General features: G+C 40.0%; 1 long non-coding RNA gene across 7 annotated transcripts in view; it reads left to right on the forward strand.

Moving 5' to 3' along the window:
* LOC111246901 (uncharacterized) overlaps positions 1-15020 on the forward strand; it is a 96418-nt gene that overhangs the window by 21106 nt on the left and 60292 nt on the right. For 3 of the 7 annotated variants that reach the window (XR_015324545.1, XR_015324546.1, XR_015324547.1), the window contains one exon: positions 3764-4612. The exons of the other annotated variants lie outside the window; for them this stretch is intronic. This is a non-coding gene — a long non-coding RNA (uncharacterized LOC111246901). Of the gene's footprint in view, positions 1-3763; positions 4613-15020 lie in introns of those variants that run through there. 7 annotated transcript variants of the gene reach the window in all.

Here is a 15020-nt window from a genome sequence, read left to right on the forward strand (position 1 = left end):
CCGATTTTTTTTTCTTTATTCCCTAGCTATCTCCCTTTTTGTGTCATAGTCGCTTCGCGTACCAGTTACTGAAACCGGAGACTCGCAGGAGAGTTTTCTCGGAGAGTAATATGCTTAGCTTTTAGAAGTCCACCTTAGACTTTTAGAGATCGCACTTTTGACATTTCTCGCATTACTTTATGAAAGTCCTTACCTCCTGTCTTTGAGTCGCTCTACGCGTATCGGACTTCGGTCTAACCAGATCGTAGACTGTATGTACGCAATCGAGGAAAATTAGAGGAAGAATCATGATTCACTAAAGTGTGATATTTTGCGGAATATCCGTTTTTTGGTACAAACGTGCCATTGGATATTTTTTCCATGCTGATCATTAAATGCTCTTAAATGATTTCATCTAGTGATAGTAATCGGACCCTTTTCGAATGTTGGGCGTAAGCTTGAACCACTACATGTGATTGGTACCGAAACAGCGGTAAGGCGCCAGTTATTTTATTTCGCCCTATTAATAAACAACTATGCGCTTATATAGGATGTTTCCACAGGAGCGGAAAAATTCAATTTGGCATCGTCACAACGGGTCCTATGCTTTGACAGTCAGTCCATTACGATAGTAGACAGTACATTTGAGATAAATCACTGCTCGACCGAAGAAAGAATACGGACTGTTACACAGAATTTAAAAAATTGAATTTCATAAATTCGAATGATTCATGAAGTCTGTCCATTTTTGTAATGCACAAATTATTTTAGATTACGAAAAGAATATTAAAAAAATCGAGAAAATTAAACTGAGACCAAACTATTGACATCCAGGTCGTTTAACAGAAAACATGACGGCCGTTCACCAGACCGTGGCCGAAAGTCTGGCAATATCGTCATCAAGAATGTAGCAGAAAACTACGCAGCTTACTCTGACAGAATATCTCATTGTTCGTCGAGTTGACTCAACAACTCAAGTAATGCGGAGACAGTTGGGTCATTGAAAAATAAATGCTTCGCGGGGTTTGTTAACATAATCATCCTCTGCGGTTAAGTTCATTTTTATGCTGAGAGCTTCATATATGAATAAAATTATCATGTTTGAAACGACGGGAAGCTGTGGGTCCGCTATGAGAAAACGATGTTTGGTGCCGATTTTCGGCTGAAGACATCGTTGAATCGTGGTAGGGTATGACCGTGGTGCCAGAAACCCACAAACATTCATTTGTGAAATCGGCCATGATACTTCTGTTTTTTTATTCCAAAAACATCTTGAAGGTGTACAAGTTCAACAGGTAATTAATTTTTTCTCACATCGAGTAATTATAGCGGTTGGTCATAAGTTTCTCGTGGGACTTCTTTTCCAAACAGACCTGTGAAATGGCGTAATAACGATATGCTATATCACGTATTTGCCTACGTTGAAATCTGAAACACCAATGGCTGGATTCAAAAGAGTCGCGCCTCAAACAACGTCGCCCTCGTTCCACTTGCTTGAAATCATGAGACACAATGGCATTACTGTATGAAAAACTCCCTGACCGTGTGATTCTTTCCCGTGTAGGGAACTAAAAGTGGCCATTTAGATCATGCGATATAAGGTCTTGTAAGGATTTGTTCCTCTGAGTTTTCCTGAGGTCAAAGGCTAATGCCAATAGGCACGATTACGCAGCTGTTATTACTGAGATCCAACCAAAACCATGCTGACCCTAATTAAAAATTTTATCAAAAAAAGTAAACGTGTGAGCACTACCAAGGAAAGCATTTGTCAGATGTCTTGTTCTGTACTTAATTATCATAGTTCTGCTTTGTGGCGAATCTTTTATTAAGGCAAAAAATAATTATACCTTATTTGAAATTTGACTTTTTCAATGTTGTCGGGGCATCCTATATGGACCTGTGAACAGAAGAGACCAAAGCTTTATCTCTAAAATTTGCTTAACGCCGTCGCTGAAACCGGTGTCACGAGAGAGAAAAAAACTCACTGAGTTAATTTATCTTCAAGGAAATAGCAGTTGAAGACGTTCATGTTGCTGACCCATATAGCCCCACAAGATGGCGTTATATGAGCCGGAGGTGGGGCTATATGAGCCGTTAACGATTCTGCTCGAAGAAGTCGGTTATTCAACAAAACTATATAGGGCATCAGTTTCTGCCTTAAGAAATTGTAACTGAAGCTAGAGAGACCGATGCTTTATAATTCTTTCACTGCCAAGTTACGTAGCTCAAAGGTTACGATTCATTTAGCGTGGGTTCACATGAAGTTTTTCCCAGGCAGGTTTTGAATGGCCCAGGTGCTGGTACATCCACGCATTCTTCCTAAGCTATGTTGCATCAGCTAAGTTTATTTAGTCTTAGTTTGCCTATGAAATTAGCATACACGACGTCCGGCTTCAAATATGCTCAAAATGCAGAGACCCATATAGCACCCAGAGTGATCGCTTAATATTATTCATTCTAATGATTTTTAGAAAAAAAAACCTGACAACCCAAAAAAATGCAGTAACGCTTCGTGTGCATTCGCGAAGTTCGATAGTATTAACTTTATTATTAAAGTATTAAAAATAAATGTTCCTCTGCTAGGAAAACAGAGCGGCCCACATAGCGTTTCTCTCTTAAGTAAGGTACATTTTTCGACAAACGATGCTCAATATAACATGTATTACTAATATGGGCACAACTGATAGCAATGCCACTTTATTTCAAGTCCAAGTAGTCAGCAAGCAATTCGAAAAGACCATGAACCGTGCCATGCATGCTTATATTTCTAGCCCCTTAACAGGGCAACAAGCAGACAACAAGTATCTTGCTTGCTGGACTTAAATAATGCTGCTACGGAGAGTCATTCTGTGACTTTTAAGTGACGAGCAGTCAGTTAGCTGCATATATCCGTGTCGAAGAGAAGTACATATCGACACACGAGTGATGTGAACAGTGATGCCGCTGAAGACATGTAGCTAGCTGATTAATCTTCATTCAAAGGTCACATGCCAATTGTGAATCGTCGTTTGAGATCAGCAGGTCCACGGACCGGTTGCGGTTCATGCAAGTCTGACATATAGGTACTTTTGGTACCCAGATAGATATAGACGTGAACGGCATGCATATAGGCGATTCATCGGAGGTGATATGCTTTTTCTGAGACACCCACATGTGCTGAGCAGATAAAATATAACTGAAACTGACTAAGGTAATCATGTATGTATATATATATATATTCTTATATATGATGTTAGAATATGGATCAGACGTTCTTGCTGCTCTCGTGTATATTGGAATGCAGAAAGCTTGAATCAAATGTAGTTCTTTCTCATATATCAGCGCATACTGGGAACTGAGAAAGTTACAATTCGATTAGTATCAACTTAGTAACTCTTTGGTTTTTTTATTCACACCGTTGCATGGATTCAGTGGCCTCTGACCGTTAAAAAAGCTGTGAATGCTCAATCGTTTTTAAGTGTTGTTTTTTCTTTCTTTTTTTTTTTTTTTTAATCTAGTCATCAAACGCCAATTGCGCAATAACTTTTCGATCGAGCCCTGTATAACTGTAACGGTTGACGTTATCTGTTGTTATTGTTACACAATTGCCAATACGCATCAAGCTTCCGAAGTTGTTCCAGTAATATGCCGAATACGGCAGCATTGTCTAAATCGCGCAAAGCGTTCGAGGAGACGTTCTGCTTCTAGTCCGTGAGTAGCGATAGCAGGACACGACACAAACAAATGGTTGGTTATCTATTTGGTAGCGGCTCTAAAAGCGTTGGATGCTCGTGTCTGTTTTTAGGATTACAGTCTCTGTGTCAACAATTTCAACCTCAACGCCAGTCAACCACAGCATCGAGGAAACGATGGTCAGTCACGCTTGCGTGCAAGACCAGAGTATATTTCTTGTTCCTGCCCTCATATAGAGACACAATACTCAGAGAAGCTAGCGGACAGCGTAGGCGAGCCTGGTTCACAGTTGCTGCCAGCTATTGCTGCTGCATTCGTAGAGGTGTAGCGGTAGCGACTATCGGCTTCACATCGCTTATGCCATCGAAGCACTACCATTGGAGGTAGACGTCGTAACGTAGTGGAATAAAATGATACGAGGTAGAGCTGTTGGGTTGGGAGGGTGAAATGACTAGAATGGAAATGTATAATACCTAGAGACAGCGAAATGAAGAAGGGAAGAAGATTATCCGATGTCGATTTTGTTCGGCGAACGGGCGCATTTCTATAGCGCATAGTGGGCAGTGATTTTCATCGACTGGTAAAACGTAGTAGCCACAGGTAGTGGACGCCTACCCACTGGAGTAATAGGCCCATCATCGACAATAACGGTAGCAGCACCGACTACGGATGTGTGTCTATAGGTAAAAAGCCTCTGATAAAGATATCAGGCCCTGAAAAAATAGGCGGATGGGCAGATGGCGGCGGGGCTGCACTGCGTACGGGGCTGAGATGTGTAACATACGCGTTAAAGCAATGTTCACGCTGGCCTGCCATTCTCGTACTCGTTATTGCTCATATCTATTCAAGTAGAAATAAGTGCTTCAATAATTCAGTTACGAAGAAAGTAGATTTGACTGTGTAGTACACAGGGGCACCCGAATATTGTACCACAGGCTGTTAATAAAGATATTTGAACGGATTCATTGCGTTTTAGACATGTATTGGACGTATGGGATAGTAATATAGCGTTATAGGACTTACAGAAATGGTATCACGGTGTTCCTGTTACAAACGTATCACGCAATTAAATTTGTTTTCGATTGCAGCCATTTGTACATATCATGCTACTTTAATGGAGGTGCCCGGTTTGTATAGGGGCTTTTAGGCTATCTATACTATATAACGGAAACTTATTTATATATATGAAGTACGTTTTATTCTCGATTCAGTATATCTAGGATTCAAACTTTATGATGTCTGTTCATGAATCAAAGTGGCATTAGGGTGTAGCCTGGGGCCTGTCACATTCTAATAGATGTCTACCTCTGAGTGCTACGAGGGAGAAGTTATTTAAGCACTTTTATATTCTTTACTAAACAACCCGTGTGAAACTTTTTCATTCTAATCTAATAATTCAGTTGTACGTTCAGCGGCCGCCTCATAATCATGGTATATGAGCAGAACGTTAAAACCAAAAATTTTCTTTCTAGCCCCAGTTGACTAAGGTGTCTATCTCACTTCTTCGGGCTCCTGAGACTTTTAAAAGTCTGCTATGTGTGTCTTCAGGGAATTGCGTCCGACCTTGTATCCAGACATACTTCACGTGTGTCTCTGTCTGATTGGCAGCTTTTTTTCTGAAAGGCCTTTTTAGCGATTTGATGTCTTTAATCGCGACCATCATTCTCCGTACGCAGGTTCATATCCACGGTAGTACTCGCGCCTGAACTTGCACTGGGTTTAAGATTGCTTTATCGCTTTTCGCTCTCATCCCACTTTACCGATATCGCACGCCAACAGATTGGTGGATTGTACACGAATTTCTCTCTGTGGTGGTTCTTCTTTAGAACAAAGATCTCCGTCCAGAAAGATATTTTGCACTAATATCCGGATTCGCGCACGCGACCCATACAAAAGTGCCGTAGGACACCGATTTGGAAATTGCCTTAGTAACCACCGGCGCGGAACATTTGAACTAAATGTCTAGTTTTAGCATTAATTCACGTGCAATGTATACGTCAATCATAACTGACTTTAATTAGATAATGAAATATACATACATTTTTATTGCTCGCTATTGCAACTGCCCAGCTCTCGAAATAGGTAGAATTCTGATGAATCTTAAGTGTAGCGCCGATATATGCAATGAAACCCCTAGCTCATGCAACTTCGATAGGAAACGTTCTATTATAGCATACCTAAATGGGTTTATACGTATACAGACTGTTTCATCAAAAGCGGATATACTTTGTTGATTACAGCGGGCATCCGTTCATACGTTTATCCGCTATTCTTGGCACAAAAGAAGCTACCTCTTTCTAGAACCAAACCACAAACCTGTCATAGCGGAAGTAGGAAGGTCATTAGGATAATAAACACAGCGGTCTGTGTAAATGTGGTCTGCCGAAAATTCAAAGATTTTCATAAGACAAAGTGGGGGTACATAATAATGATTTGATTTAAAAAGCCAGGAGATACATTAGACTGGCACCAAAAGCCGTATATGATAACCCTCGATGGTTATTAGTATAGTAATAGCGGCTATTGAAAAAAAAAAGACAATAATGTCGTCTAAAAAAGGTGTAACAGTGTTGTTTTGGAACTTGTTGGCTATTAGTTCTATTAATTTGGCTGATTTTCAGACGGAACTTATTTGACCGACGTTTTATATAGTCTACATTTACTCTTAAGTAGTGATTTGTGGATTTCAAACTGACTATTGAGTGGTTTATGTCGCGAATATAGGCCATACCGAAAGAAAATATTACCGTACAGGTTGACACTGTAGGCATATAGATAAATGTGCTTGAATTTTCCTTATGACTCATATATATAAGACCATATGTCTTAGAAATAAATTATATGAATATTCCGAATTTTTATAACCAAAACAAGTTAACTTTTGTCAGTGTCAGAACGTCACCTTGTTTATTATGGGTTTTTAAAATACTAGCGTTTTAAATGAACTCTTAGCCGCGTTATCTAAATTGATTTAGGTGGTATGACTGATTGTGATACCTAATCTCTAGTCTTCAGGCACCTGTCGATCATATGCCGCGACGGGTCATATCACAGGAAGAGTAATCTGCGCTATGAATTACTCAGTGACAGTCCCAAATGAAAGTTGAGCTAATCTGCTAACCTTTTAATATTTGAAAATGAACACCATTTGAATCTTGAGAAAGTATGCAGGGTGGCTTATCTAAAGTGCTACAAACTTTGGCGGAGCTTCTGGCGTAGCGGGCATACGTTCTTGCGCTATTTCTACGACTAGAATGAAGCCAGAACAAGTATTTTTATAAAACAACAGCAAACTCAACACGGCGAAAGCAGTCCTCATTTTCCCAATTGAAGACAAACTTATCTATTATCTGATTTCTTAGAGCTGAACGAAGCTTGCTAAAAAAACTTCCTGGGTTATCCTAAATCGACAGTACATCGCGTCACAGATGAGTATTCGACTGCAGAATAAGCAGAAACGCATCTCAGTACGGCATAACGAGAAATCCATGAGGAGCAAAAAGCAGAGCGGATTTCACGGTTAATCGGTGTCGCCCAGAAGTGCATTTCAGATGATCGTTCTGCTCAAATCAGGCCAAGGAATTCGATGTGAGTAGGGCTATTACGAATTGTTCAAAAAGACCTTACGTCATACGTTACTGAAGTCAGATAAATACTCTTTGAGGCCAGTGAAATACAACCTCTTGAAAATTCTGCAACAAATCGTCTTTCCTCTCAGGTGAAATAGTATTGGTCATCGATTCAAAAATTATGCCCGGAAACGGTCACTCGCTTGCTCACAATGCAGAGGATTTGTCCATTGTCGATGAAAGCAATTTCGGTCCAAAGTTCATTTTCCGAGTATGGTTTTGAGCGAAGGAAACATCATGCCACCATAGTTCTTTCAGAAAGGCGAACCGTATCACTAAATGAATTTATCCGCGCGTTCTACAAACGCGTGTTGTGCAACTCTGAATAGCTGAAGTGCCTAAAAGAAAATGCTACGCCCCTCGCCAAGATGGCTCATATTAGCTATGAGGGCTGGTTGCTTTAGAGTATGACCATACACTGGGATGGGCACATATAGCCACCGAGCAGCCCAGATTTCAACCAACTGGATTGCTATGGATGAAGCGTTGTTGAGTGAAATTCAGATAACCCTCGACATGACAACGTCGATTCCTTTACCTCGGTTGGCGAGCAGGAATAAAGCGCTTTTCCTTTTTTCAGCGCCTTAGGTCCCGAAATGAGGATGTATTTGCAGTGAATGATGACTTCATTAAATAAGCATTGCCGTCAGACACGATACTTTCAACATATGCAAACAATTTCATTGAAATATTTACTTGTTTTTAAACACAGTGCCGAAAACAACTAATAAGAAAAATTCTTACTCTGGATGGACTACGACATTGAATAACGTTTACTCATATTACTATTGTTCGTTGGATCATGGGATGTCGATTTGGCTGAAAACTATATTAAAATAGAGGTATTTTTTTGTTGTTGTTAGCAAGTGTGAGTACATACGTGCATCGGTTTGGTATTATTGTTCCAGCCCACCCAGATCAAAGGTCCAACAAATTGGTTTATATCAAAGAGTGTATTGTGAATCTGCTAGCTCTGTTACGACATATTAATGCCATGTACATTCCGACACCATGAAGCAATATTTTCTAATGTTTCGACCTCGAGGCTAGTATTGCTTGTATCTACAGCATGCCATTGTGTTTCTACTATGGTACATAGAAACCCGTGTCGATCGGTTTTAATGGAGCTTGGTAAAAGCTTGGTGTTTGTACTAGTACGCCTTCGCAACCATAGACAAAACAAAAGCATATTACGGCGCCGAAATTTAAACGCACACAACGACGCGATTCTTTCCAATCGTCTACCATCTTTTTTACTGGTCCTAAAAGCGGCAGAGAAAGACACCGTCACAAACGCTAATTAACTTCCATCTGCTCATTTCAGTCCTCAATAGAATGTATCCTAAAATGCGTTTTGGCATTTATTTGCCTCCTGATCCTATTAGGTCAGCATCCTCCAGCTCTTGAAACGATAACTTCTGTAATCGCATATGATAATCTCTTTGAGGTTGTTTCTGTTAGATGCACCCATATCTGACGGTTTAGGATTGGCCAACTTTGTGCGAGACCAACATAGCAATTTTAGTCGTTATGGTACAGCCGTCTTAGCCATCTGATAATTGCTGCTCACCGAGTCCAATTCCCGCTGGAAAGCAGGGCTGTCATTGATTTGTTGTTTTCATTTCTTCTTTGATCGGTTTTTTTCGTGAAGTAAAATATTTCATCTGTTACCTTCATCGCTAGCTTATGGCTTTTTCAGGTTCAGTTCTCCTCTATCTGGCGGTTTTCTTCGTACTCACATTCGTTGAGCCGATTTCCGGTCCTATTTGTTGCCAGTCGATGTGGTGGTGTTCGTACACCTAATTTTGTTGAACATGCTTTCTGCATACAAGTAAAAATTCGATCATTTTGTGATTGCCAGGCTGGTTTTTCTAAGGGCACACCTCGAGTCAGCGAGATCAAAGATCGACAGAAATTAGGCGGCTTGATCTTTAATGTGGACTTTAAACGATTCTTACTAGCTCTGCTGGTTGCCCTTGCCACCTGGAAGTCAAGCCTCACTTGCTAGCTTCTGCATAACGTACTCGATTCTTGCCGGATGTTTTAGTAGAAAGTAAACGCCAGCCAGTATATAAATTGCGGACTTTACTGGTTATGGCGTGGCAACAGAGGGTACCCATGGAGATCCTAGGCGCTGCAGAATACAGTTGTTATTCATTGTTGTCCAGTACTAGAATAAGCAGCGACAAAAACGGATCGTCTATCGGTATCAATATCTATATCTATCGATCTATCTATCTATATATATATATCCATATCTATCTATATGTCGCTATCTATCTCTTGTTATCAATGCGTGTAAACGATTACGATGGTGGCGACACCTTCCTATCCTGCGGCAGACATTGTGATCGACGCTATTTTTGGACCGCTTCACTAGCGATAAAAATATAGAACTACAAGCATCCACACATAGCGCTACGTAGGCATTACTTTTTCGTACAGCCTTAGACGGAAGTCAACAGGAGCCAGTAACGTAACGTTGGCTCGTTATACAACCGCTACAACTATAGTTTTCGTTAATTCCGTTAGTTAAAGTGGCCGTCGCCACCTTAGCGGAGATGGACGTCGGTGTAGTCGTGGGCGACATCGTCACTGCGCACGAATCTGATACCGATATTATTTAAACCTCACATGCGTGATACTTATTTTGATGTGTCTGCCTGATGTCACTGGCCAAGCCAACTTACCAATGTTCCACGTCGTCATTACTATTATCTTCAACAATGACTAAAACGAACGGAGGAAGAGTACTAATGGCGGGCGTTTACTTACCGAGAGACGTCAATGCAGATGGACGGAGTTACAAACCAGGTGCAGCAGCGAAAAGAAACTAAACCTGGAAAATGAACGAAAGCGTCAAATCGCGTGACAGAGGAGACGTTTAGGGCTGATAAAGAAAACAATATTAATTGGCACGCGGAGGAGTTTTGGGAATCCATTAATTAGAATATCTTAGGTCCTCATCTGGTAAGCTGCAGTCCATATCCTTAACAGTGGATACTTCTAGGGGCAATAATGCACCCTTACTTGTTTATTTATTTATTTTTTTTTAACTAATTCACTGAAATAAGTCGAAATCAATGAGAGTTCGTTGAGGGTTAATTGTGCAAGTCGATATTTGGCAGCATACCCAATGTGACTAAGTCTGTTCAACATATAAAGGTGCAAAACTGGCCTTGTGGTACTAAAAATGTCATGAGATGCGTGGCTGGTAACGTAGTTGGATCGCTACCTGGATTTTCATCATGCTGAAGTATCACGGCAGTGATAGCGGCGCTGTGCTATAGTAGCAGATATCAAAGAGCTATGCGGTAAAATGTTGTCGAGAAAACATTAAACAACAACAGATCTGATATAAAATTCGTACATAAAATTACCAACCAGTTTTACACTTTCGACAAAGTCATATACTATACGATTTATTTATTTATATATATGCTAGCTGCTGAAAATCTAGAGCAATAGGTATGTCCGACCCAGATCAATCTAGTGGCGTAGACGTGATTTTTGGTAGGTATAATTTCGTCCTGGTGAAAACTGGCTCCAAGCTAGTACCCAATCCGAGACGGGCTTACTATTATGCAGGGGTCAATTTTTCTTACACCTACTGCGCTAGGCGTTGTCCGACATAACCAGCGTAAAGTGACAAGACTGCATGATGTCGTGCTATCGCGAGTGACCGACACGCGGCGGTCCTTATGCTGACTTCGTTAGGGTATCACGCTACAGGGGCAGCATGGGGCAGCTGTGGCGTGTATCTTAGTTGAACCCTTATGAGAGAACTGCCACGAGCAACAATGTATGATTATATTAATACTCTGCTACAAATTTTGTTCAGAATAGATAGTGGACTAACCAGTTACGTGTTCCGCCCATCACTCTGTCCGACCGATCGATCTATAAGACAGCATTAACCGCCGCTTAAGAATAAAAAGTCGTCGAACCTTGTAAGGTCTACTGCAACAAGACGAGTTACATATTTGGTACCTTGCGTCGGCCAAGAACTACACTGAAATTTGACGAGGCCCTCGAATTGTTTTCGATCCTGATCAACGACCGTAAAGGAAGCCTAAGGAACACATAACGCAAAAGAATATACGAAATAAGAATTATTGTTCCGAGTGGGTCTGATGAAGAAGCGGGCCTAAAGCCCCAGACTAAGGGCGCGTGCAGTGTCGGAGTTTAATTTCGCATATACAAGTTAAGTTTGTACGTTTTTCTATTGGCAGTTTTAAAATTAAGCTCCTTTATTTCCTCTAATAATGGGTAGGATTGATGTGGAACGTTATGAGATTATTTGGAAGATCAATTACCGCTTAGACAAATTTATAGAATATTCTAGCTGGGTAGCGACAGAATTTTCTCATCACGGTCCCACAAAATTGGAAACGGATAATATTGTTATACACAGGTCGTTTGGCCATTGGATTGGTGTTGTTCAGCTTCCCGCAATTCATAACGATTTATGTTAAACACAGTCTAGTAAAGCAGGTGTCCAATGGCAGCGGCTTAGATGTGCAGAATAAACAGAAAAAGATAACTGTGTATACATTCAATATAGTTTGTGTTAGGCTTGGTACACTACGAGTGACTCAATTTCGTTAAATCTCCAATAAAGTTCACCGACATCTAATGACCATTCAAGGTGCAGAGCGAAGCCTGCCAGGCCTTTCAGCTCGTCTGTCTACTCTGCTGTTAACAAAAAGTCTGTGTCTTTCTGTTTATCGGACCAAAACGACCTTCAGCCGGTTGAACCTTAAGTTGGGCTGGTTTCCTTCTGGGGTCGCTGACGACTAATTAATTCAATTCACTGGAAACCTCTGCGAGGAAGACGGAACCTGCAGAGCAAATATTTTTCCCCTGGAGGGAAACGTTTGCTTTCGTCATCGAGCGTAACGTTAATTCGGTTGGTCATAATCCTAGGCCAGCAGCTTTTTTTCATTTTCCATGTTTGAAAATGGCGCCGAACAAGTATTTTCAAACAACAACAAGACGGCCATCAGTCCGCGATGATATACCATAAGTGATACAGTGAAAACCGAGCTGCAGGTATACAATTTTTTCAAAAGTATATTATGTAAGAATATATTAGCTTATATTTCTAGTATAGGTATAATTAGCTTTTGACTTGCACACAGGTAAGATAAGATATGCTTAATAACGAAACAGATCCCAGGGCCGAGCCCGCTAATAACGCTCTAGTATGTTACTAAACCTTTGTTCCTTTTGGCGTGTTGAGCTGCCGTCGAGCCGGGCTGATTTTTTGTGGATTGCTAGAGTTTATTCTGCAAAAAGTTGCACGTACGATGAGGCCAACCGAAAAATGTACTTCTTTTTGGTTTTTCTTGTAAAGTAAAGCTTCCTTTACTACATAGTGTCATGGCACTTCGGGCAAACCAACTATGTTTAGTGGTTGGCTCGGTAACCACTGAAAATTCATAGGGAACTAATTATGGTAGGTCCTACAAAACGGTCGCCACATTCAATTTCAAAGAGTTTCAATTTTTTTTTTTGCAATTAAGTCGTAAAGTGGTGACTGGAAGACGGTTTATAATGACAATAAATAAACTCAGTTAGCCTTGCCTAAGTATGCAAGTGTGATTTCTTCCCCTTCTAAGGGAGACAATGCTAACTCATGTCCTTTGGATAAGGACTTTTTTCCAATGCTAGGACTATTAATAGAAAGAGATGATCGCAATGATTAAATTGGAGAACAGGACTTACTGCTGAAGTTTGGTTTAATACGTCCATGTTACATAGTTGTGTAGCTTTACACCGGCAACTTTGAGCTCGAACTCCCGCAGCAGGTTAGATACGATGCATGAACGGACCACAAATAGCGAGACGATTACTAAGATGTCTTAATACCAAAGGCAATTAATCCAACAAATTAACGAGTTGTTTCTGCATTGAAATAGCAAGGTCACTAACCCCAAGTAAGTAATTGACTAGAATAAAGAAAATATAATAGGAAAGATGCACCCGGATATAGAATTACTATAATCAAATATTAGGACAAGCTGATGACATAATTATGACGTGGCTGCAAGACTCTTGAACCATTCCAATGAAAAGGTGAAGTAGTTGGAACAGAATAAAGGTAACGGGATCAATGTCGCTAACTGATTGGCTAAATCAGGAAAATCGAGTTACCGCAACGGAATAGATGCAACGAGATAACACAATTGGCGCTGCGGAATCTCAAATAAATCACAAAAGGATAGCTATAGAGGTGTAGGTCTGCAATCGATCTACAGTCTATATTTAGATAGGCGTAGCCTAATCAAAGTTTTTTTGTCACTAGTGTCTGTCCTGAAAGGTTCATTTTTGAAATGGCTTTTTGGGGAGGTCTTTATTCTTGGTTTTTTATACGTGTACATAGGAAAGTTGTAGGGACTGAATTAAGCTATATTTAAAAACGCTTTCTTTTTTTTAATTTCCTTCACAAAGTGACAGTCAGATATTTACATGAACGTTTATGTGAGGAATATTTCTTGGTACCAATCGAAGGCTATCGCAGAGCTGAACAAAAATGTTACACATGTTCCTATATCTAAATCTCAATTTTCAAGTCGAAGATGTCATTCGAAGTGTGAAAATTTAGCACGGTGTTTTATGTAAGAGGGATGTTTTTTGTTCTCAGGCTAAGTAAAATGCTATAGAAGTACCTAAGCTTCAAATAGATATTTGGGTACGAAAGGAAGCAATAATTCAGTTGGTCATATTGGTCTATCTATGGAACCATAGAACAAAAATGCATCTTAACATGGTTTTGAGCAACTTTTGACCGAGTTCCTAAAAAGTATGAATCTGGAAAATTGAAGCGGTTGATATGAAGCGGATTTCAATGAAAACCATTTTTCAAACTTACTTTCGGCGAAAAATGCCAAAATGTCACCAAAAAATCTATGTTTCTACGCCCAATCCATGGACCTCAGCGGGTTGAGTAAAAATGCAAGATATATCAATAAGTATTTTCGAGAAAGAAAAAAGGCAAACGACCTATTCTGACGTCTGTTTCCTCTATGTAGCGATGAGGCAAAAAGTTACTCCGAAGGAACCCTGCACGGCTCTTTTAGCAAATTCCTAATAAATGTGAATTATTTATAGATTTAGCTGATTTTTGCTGAGTCGTTGGAGTTTCAATTTGCGAAGAGCTACACATACGATAGCGGATTGTATAAATAGTTTTCTATAGGGGATAGTTCATTTCTTTCGCAGAACATAATGTTGATTTGAACAAATTAAGGGTTGTAAGCGATTCGCTCAAGAAGCATTGAGCGTTCCGAACACGTTTATACAGAAGGGCTGTTCGCCGTCTACGCTATGCAGAATGGGCTCAACATTTAAAGTAGATTTTGCATTTTCTTGTGATTTGGTGGGTAAATTTTTTAAAAAATGCTTCATAAAACACGATGTACAAATTGGTAAAGTACGAACCATATTCTTCACATGTAAATGATGTTTTCCTACCGGATGAGTACGTTTCTTTAGGAATGATTTCTTTTCACCTATAGGATGGCTCGGGTCGTAAACTGGATTACTTTGCGAGTTCGCTGATAAAATATTAACTATTTTAGCGTTTGTTTTATATTCCTGGATCAGGATATATTTCATTTGGCAGTGTAAACAAGTATAATAAAATATGTAAACGGACTATGTGTAGCAAAGTTTATAGAGTACTATAATGTTTCAATAGGTAATTAAAAATGATCGTACGGATTTAAATTTCAGACA

This window comes from Varroa destructor, unplaced genomic scaffold, assembly GCF_002443255.2.
Source record: "Varroa destructor unplaced genomic scaffold, Vdes_3.0 BEIS01000003.1, whole genome shotgun sequence".
NCBI classification, from domain to species: Eukaryota; Metazoa; Arthropoda; class Arachnida; order Mesostigmata; family Varroidae; genus Varroa; species Varroa destructor.